This window comes from Petaurus breviceps, unplaced genomic scaffold (assembly GCF_028583685.1).
Source record: "Petaurus breviceps papuanus isolate PSGF00001 unplaced genomic scaffold, PetGlider_PUasm1.0 582, whole genome shotgun sequence".
Lineage (NCBI taxonomy): Eukaryota > Metazoa > Chordata > Mammalia > Diprotodontia > Petauridae > Petaurus > Petaurus breviceps.
Window position 1 is genome coordinate 9059945 of NW_027186390.1, and position 7733 is coordinate 9067677.

Here is a 7733-nt window from a genome sequence, read left to right on the forward strand (position 1 = left end):
CAAGTAATCCTGTCAACTTCCTAATATTCAAGGATAGGCAGCCCAGCTGTGATTGGCATGTTAAAAATGGTAATTCCTGCTAACCTGAAAGGTAACTGTTGGCTTCCAATTCTGAATTTACTGTTGAGTCACTTGTCTGTGTTCTCAAGTATTATGCCTTTTATTCCCAAGACTTAGTGCTGGAATTGTGATCAGTTTTTCTGATCAACATACATAGGCTTCTTATTCCCTAAACTAATAGCTTATTTTGAGAAAAATGCTTTATAAATTTTTAACTTATTGGTTAAGTCCATGATCCTATTAATGGTGTAGATCAAAGCCCATTCATAACTTCAGATCTATGTGATTCTTACTTATGCCCTCTGATAAATTTCCCGTGTAGTATCTACCCAATATTCTGAGAACCTACCTCTAGGCTGCACTCAGTTTGTCCTTTTGCTATCCCTCATTCTTTCTTCATAACTACCCCACCTCCTTTTCTGATCACAAGTTTCCCTAAATATATTTTTAATTGTTTTTCAAGTAATGAAAATTTATTTTATTTCCCACATTCTTGTCTCTATTGAAATAAAGTAATAATAATGATAATAATAGCTAACATTTATACAGTGCCTACTAGATGCCAGGTGTTGTGTTAAGTGTTTTATAATTATGATCTAATTTGATCCTCACAACAAACAAGGGAGATAGGTGCTATTATTATTGTAATTATTTTCTCCTTTTTTTTGGAGGGGGGAAGATATAGAAATTGAGGTTAAATGACTTACCCAAAGTCACACAGCTAGTTTTTTGTGTTAAGTGTCTGAGGCTGGATTTGAACTCAGGTTCTCCTGACTCCAGGGCCCATGCTCTATTCGCTGTGACACCTAGCTGCCCAAATAGGTGCTATTATTATCCTCATTTTAGAGATGAGGAAACTGAGGCAAATTGAGATTAAATGACTTGTCCAGGGTCATATGGCTAGTAAGCCTCTGAGGTAGAATTTGAACTTAGGTCTTTGTGACATGAAGTCTGGCACTCTATCTTCTGTACTGACTTCCTATAAAAGAAAAAAGAAAAACACAACCTTTGTGACAAATATGCATAGTAAAGCAAACCAAATCTCCACATTGGCCATATGAAAAAGGATGTCTCATTTCCATCCTTAGTCTATCACATCTCTGTCAGGAGGTGAGTGGAATGCTTCATTACTGGTTTTCTGCAGCAATGGTTGGTCATTGCATTGAAAAGTGTTCTTAAGTCTCTCAGAGTTGTCTGTCTTTGCCATATTGTTGTTATCATATAAATTGTTTTCCTGGTTCTGTTCTCTTTACTCTGCATCCCTTCATACCAATGTTCCTAGTTTTCTCTGAAACCATTATTTTTGTCATTTCTTAGCATACAATGATGTCCTATTACATTCATGTAACATAATTTGTTAAGCCATTCTTTATCTGATGGCACTTGCCTTAGTTTTCAGTTCTTTGCCATAATAAAAAGGGATGCCATAAATATTTCTGAACATACAGCTCCTTTCTTTCTTTGATCTTTTTAAGATATGGATCTAGGAATGCTCTCACTGTGTAAATGGATATGAACAATTTAGTAATTTTGGGGACATACCTCTAAATTTCTTTCCAGAATGGCTGGACCAGTTCATAACTCTGCCAACAGTATATTAATGTATTTGTTTTCCTGCAACATTTATCACTTCTCTTTTGGTCAATTTTGACAATCTGAGAGGTGTGTGGTAGAACATCAGAGCTGCTTTAATTTTCATTTAGCTGAGAGAGTTGGAGCTCACCTCCAAATATGACTATTGATAGCTTGGATTTCTTCTTTTGAAAATGACTCTTCTATAAAACCATGCATATCTTTTGACCCAGCAATACCTCTATTAGGTCTGCATCCTAAAGATATCGAAGAAAAGGGAAAAGGACCTATTTGTACAAAAAAATGTTTATAGCAGATTTTTGTTTTTGTGGTGGCAAAGAGAGGGGATTCCCATTAATTGAGCAATGGCTGAACAAGTTGTGGTGTATGATTGTGATGGAACACTTTTGTGCAGTAAGAAATGATGAATAGGAGGAAGGTCAATAGTTGGAGTGGAGGAGGGAGAGCACTGTATATAAAGCTCAGCCAATCAATCAACATTTATTAAGTGCCTACTATGAGCCTGGCACTGTACTAATCTAAGGATGGAGAAAGAGGATCAGAAAACCGTTGCTAGGGTAGAACTATTGAGGCCTGTTGGAGGAAACCACTGGCAAGGCTCAGTAAAATGCTGTCTTTGTATCCATTGCTTGAAGGCTTGAAAGCAGAAAAAGTAATTCAGGCTCAGATAGCCCTTTCTGCAAACTGTGTCAGTACAGCAAACTTGTCAGATGCCTCTGCTCGCATTTGTTAAGATGGAAGTCTCTATCCTAAACTATATCCTGAACTTTCTCAGTACATGGGCCCGAGTTTAAATGAAGAAGAAATATATACCAACATTGCCCTGGTTACTAGAGCAACATTTCAGGGCAATTGGTGGCCAGACCTTCTGCTGTGAATTATATGGTGGCTTCTATAACTGGTAATGATTAGAAGAGCAGAAATTAAACAAGGAATCTGGGAAGTCATTTTGTTTAGAGATTAACATGGAAAAAATGACCTTTGGCTTAAGTCAATAGACAATGCTGTGTTGTTCAGCTAGTCCAAGCCAATTCTCCAGCATCTTTGGTTGGTCTGAGATTTGGGGAGCAAGTCCTTCAAATTAATGGTAGAGTTCTGATAAAGCTCATAAAATTTTCAACAGGCTTTTGGAAACAAGATTACAATGATTTTTGTATTTGAGACAGACCCTTTGAATGAACTATTACCATGCATAAGGATAGTACAGGACATGTTGGATTCATTTTTTAAAGTGGAAAGATAACCTCTGAAATGAAAGACAGTTTTGCAGCAAGAAATGATCTTCTCACCGAGAACATTGGTGAAATCAATGGTCAGAATGTAATTGGCCTGAAGGACTTTCAAGTTGCAGACATACTTTCAACATCTGGGACTATACTTAGCACTACAATCATGCCTGCTTTCATCTTTGAATACATAATAAAAAAGATGGCATCAAGAGTAATGAAAAATCTAATAGATCATGCTAACCGAGAAGTTTAAAATTCAACCAATTCTATCTTTCACATAATGGAAACTCCGCTGCATGGGCAGTTTACTCAGCATCTTCTGTATTAGACACATAAACCTTAACTGGGAGCCAAGAAGCTTATGCTGCATGAGAGCCTTTGTGTTGTATTATGGCTGGGAATATTACTGTTTGACTCAGTTTTGTGTTCAAGCTGTAAATTGTGTTTGTGGTCTTATACTGGTGTTATAGATGTGAACCTTTTTCATGGTAACAAGTTCCAAGTAGTTAAACTATTCTTTCTATAAGCCAATATGGTTGAGACAACCAATACAGATTAAAAAAAATGTTATAATCAGGTACCTATATTTTAGATATTCTAGAAAGTAATAATGCCCCTCTTACTTTTCTTCTGGTGTAGTATTTTTAATACTTTGCTACTGTACCTCTAGAATAACTGTTTTCTGCTAGTTCCAATTTTGTTTACAAAATTACAATTAAGCCACCTTGATTTCATTCCACAGGAGCAATTACAAACAATAAAATATAGAATTGCACAAAATTGTGATGATCTTTCTTTTAATAAGGTATAACTAATGCTTCAATTGTCATCTTAACCATGTTAAAGAAAAGTTCTTCAATAAAAATCAAATAAATTGATTAACTCAAAAAAAAGAAAAACTTAAAAAAAAAGGATGGCTTTAGAAAGATCTGGGAAGTCTTATCTGAACTGATGCAAAGTAAAGTGAGCAGAACCAGGAAAACATTGTACACAGAAATAGCAATATTATAATAAAAATCAACTGTGAAAGACTTAGCTACTCTAATCAAGACAATGATCTAAGACAATTCCAAAGGACCCATGGTGGAAAATGCTACCCACCTCCAGAGAGAGAATTGAATGAAGCACATTTTTTTCACTTTTTGGGGGGTGTATTTTCTTTTGCAGCATAGCTGATATGGAATATATTTTACATGACTTTCCATATATGATCAATATCATATTGCTTTACTTCTCAAGGAGTGGGGGAGGGATGAAAGGAAGGGAATAAAAAATTCAAAATTTTGAAAAATGAATGTTAAATTTTTTTTCATGTAATTGGGAAATATTTAATAATATATATGTGTTTATATGTATGTATACATATGTACATACACACATATGCACACACAGATATAAATATATATAAAGAGAGAGAGAGACAGAGAGAGAGAGACAGAGAGAGAAACAGTCCCTTGACCAATGATCAATTGGAAAATGGCTCTTAGTCTTTGAAATTTGAGTCAGTCCCTTATATGTCTTGGAAAGGAGACCTTTATCAGAGAAACATGCTGCTCCCATGCCCCCCTGCCCTCCCCCCCCATTTACTGTTTACCTTTTCATCTTAGCTGCATTCAACTTGCATACTTTTTTTTATTTTTTTGCTTTTTGGAGGGGGGAAGGCAGGGTAATTGGGGTTAAGTGACTTGTCCAAGGTCACATAGCTAGTAAATGTTAAGCTTCTGAGACCAGATTTGAACTCAGGTCCTCCTGACTCCAGGGCTGGTGCTCTATTCACGGCACTACCTAGCCGGCCCCAACTTGCATACTTTTTAAAAAAAAATCTAATTTCATTTTTTAATCAATAAAAGTTCACTGTCTTTTCCTCCAACATCCTGCATTCCCAATTGAAAAAGAAAAACAAATCCCTCTCAAAAAACATGCATAGACTCTTATTATTATATAAATTATATAATTATATATTATCAATAATATATTATATAAATAATATCATACATTAATATATTATTATTAGTTACATATTAATAATATATTATATAAAATAATATTATATGTAAATTATATAATTATATAAATTATTATTATATAAACTCATTATTCAGTTTGTGTTCATTTACAATGCCTATCAAAGATATATGTTCTAATAGACTAATTTAATGGACTACCCATCTAAATTCTTGTCATAATCTAAGTAATGTGAATTCAACATTCACTTAGATTTTGCTGTATAGATTACTCAGGTAAGCTCTTTTCAATGATCCTGCATCTCATCAACAATTCTTGAAATATTCTAAGGATTGATGTAATCAGCACAATGTGACAGTGGTAGCATTTTTCACCATGGGTCCTTTGGAATTATCTTGGATCATTGTCTCGATTGGAGTAGCTAAGTCTATCACAGTTGATTATTATTACAATATTGCTATTTCCATGTACAGTATTTTCCTGGTTCTGCTCACTTTACTTTGCATCAGTTCATATAAAACTTCCTAGGTTTTTCTAAAAACCATCCTGCTTATCATTTTTTTTCTTTTTTTCTTTTTGGAGGAGGAAGGTAGGGCAATTGGGGTTAAATGACTTGCCCAAGGTCACCCAGCTAGTTTTTTGTGTTAAGTGTCTGAGTTCAGATTTGAACTCAGGTCCTCCTGACTTCAGGGCTGGTGCTCTATTCACTTCGCCACCTAGCTTCTCTTTTTTTTTTTTTTTTTAAGAATAATCAATTTGTTTGATTTTTATTGCAAAATTTTCCTTTAACACAGTTAAGGTGACAATTGAAGCATTTAGTTATACATTATTAAAAGTAAGATAATCACACTTTTGTGCAATTCTGTATTTTGCCATTTGTGGCATGTGGAATGAAACCAAGGTTGCTTAATTACATTTTTGTAAACAAAATTGAAACTAGCTGCAAATAGTACCTGGAGGACTTCAATAGCCACAGGGAATCTCTCTTTCTTTTGTATTCTTCACAGTGTATCACCCATGACTTTGATAAACACCTTTGGCAAGCATAACCAATTTTATTTCTCAATTGATATTACTACTCAAATTATCATTGAAGAAAATTATCTTTGCAATTTCACCTTAGAATTAAGTACACACAACATATGCATGGAAGGCTGCTTTTTGGAGAAGTTTATCTATATTTTTTCATAATCAACAAACAATAGACACAATGGTATCTCATAATCCATATCCCTTTGGGTCAGTTGGGAGCCTGAAAGACTGACCTAGCATAGAAAATTATCTCCAATAGCCTGCCTGTTCCTTTTTTATATTTCTACCAAGAATAGCCTTGATATGTGCATATGAAATTCCTATAAAGATTTCATAGAAAGGAAATAAAGGAATATGTTGGTAATTGATGATTTCCTCTTGGTTGAGGAGTAATAATTTCAATTATAGTATTATTTTTCCCCATTGTTTTGTTAGACTCTTGGGACATCTCAGTTGAAAAAAAAAAACACCATAACTCTTTAAAGACATGAGAGCCATGTATACCTCCATGGTTGCTAGTGTAACTGGTGTTTCAAAGCCCCTTCTCACGATTCTGCTCATTGGTCCAGATTTCCATGTGGGGTGATGTTGGCAAGAACTTGGCTGAAGAGATATCCTGGTCTTTTGGTTTGCACTACTGAGAGAAAATACATGAGGTCACAAATTAAATTTAGGGAGAGAACCCTGAAAAAAGAGGAAAAACCTCTGGAAAAAAAGCCAACATAGAGAGGAGCCAGCACTACCACGATGACCCTATCTCTAGCTTACTAAATTAGATATTTGGGGGATTTCCCCCTTGGGTGAGATTTGTGACTTTCTTTTGTTAAACTGAGATTTCTTAGTCCCAATGGAAAAGCTCATTCATTCTGTATACTGTCTGTTGTATACTCATCCTGTATACTGTATAGTTGGATATACTCTGATTTCTATTTGCCACTGGGTCTGATAAATAAGTTTATTTGCTATTTTTATTTTATTTTATTTTGCTTTTTGGAGGGAGAAGGCAGGGCAATTGGGGTTAAGTGACTTGCCCAAGGTCACATGGTTAGTTTTTGTGTTAAGCATCTGAGGCCAGATTTGAACTCAGGGCCTCCTCACTCTAGAGCTGGTGCTCTATTCACTGAGCCACCTAGCCACCCCTTATTTGCTATTTTTTATGAGTGTTTATTATGGAACTGGAATTTAGGGGAGGCAGTCAAACTTTGGATCTATAGCCTGAAGCACTCCTTCCCCATTAAAGGATAACAATTGGAATGAAGTGTGAACCTACATATGATTTTTCTAAGACTTTGGGAGCCAGGAAAATATTCTTGTCTGCTACTCCCTCTCTCCAAGTAGAGTGAAGTGGCCACTTTGCTTCCTACTTCCTTTGCTGGTAAGAATAAAAGTCCCTTGGAGAAGGGTGAGTAGAGGAGAACCTAGATATATCTATTCAAGCTTCCACCTGAGCATATTAAGACACAACATGGGTGCAACACAGCACACCACTCCTTACATAGTTATGGTCAAATAATTTCTGAATATTCAGACAATATCAATGCTTTACTTTGACATTTGTGAGAACAACTTGGAGTGGTACTAGAAAACATGGCCCCTGAATGTGGAGAACAGACTGAGGGCAGTCCCAAGTAACAGATGTAAAATTAGTGTTGTGCTACAAGGGATTAAGCCAATGTAGAGATTAGTGGTATGAGTCAGAGGGAGAGAGAATAGTTGCAAAGAATTAATAAGAGTAAATGAGGGTGTCCCCCCTCAAAAGTCCCCAGTAGTTTGTGAGCTTTTCTTGGCAAAAAACCTTGAGGTTCCACACACACACACACACACACACACACACACACACACACACACACACAC

At 35.6% G+C, this 7733-nt stretch overlaps 1 pseudogene; it reads left to right on the forward strand.

Annotated features, from left to right (window-relative positions):
* The first annotated feature begins 2260 nt into the window (after window positions 1–2260).
* LOC138173475 (syntenin-1 pseudogene) lies at window positions 2261–3527 on the forward strand (annotated as a pseudogene).
* The last annotated feature ends 4206 nt before the right edge of the window (window positions 3528–7733 follow it).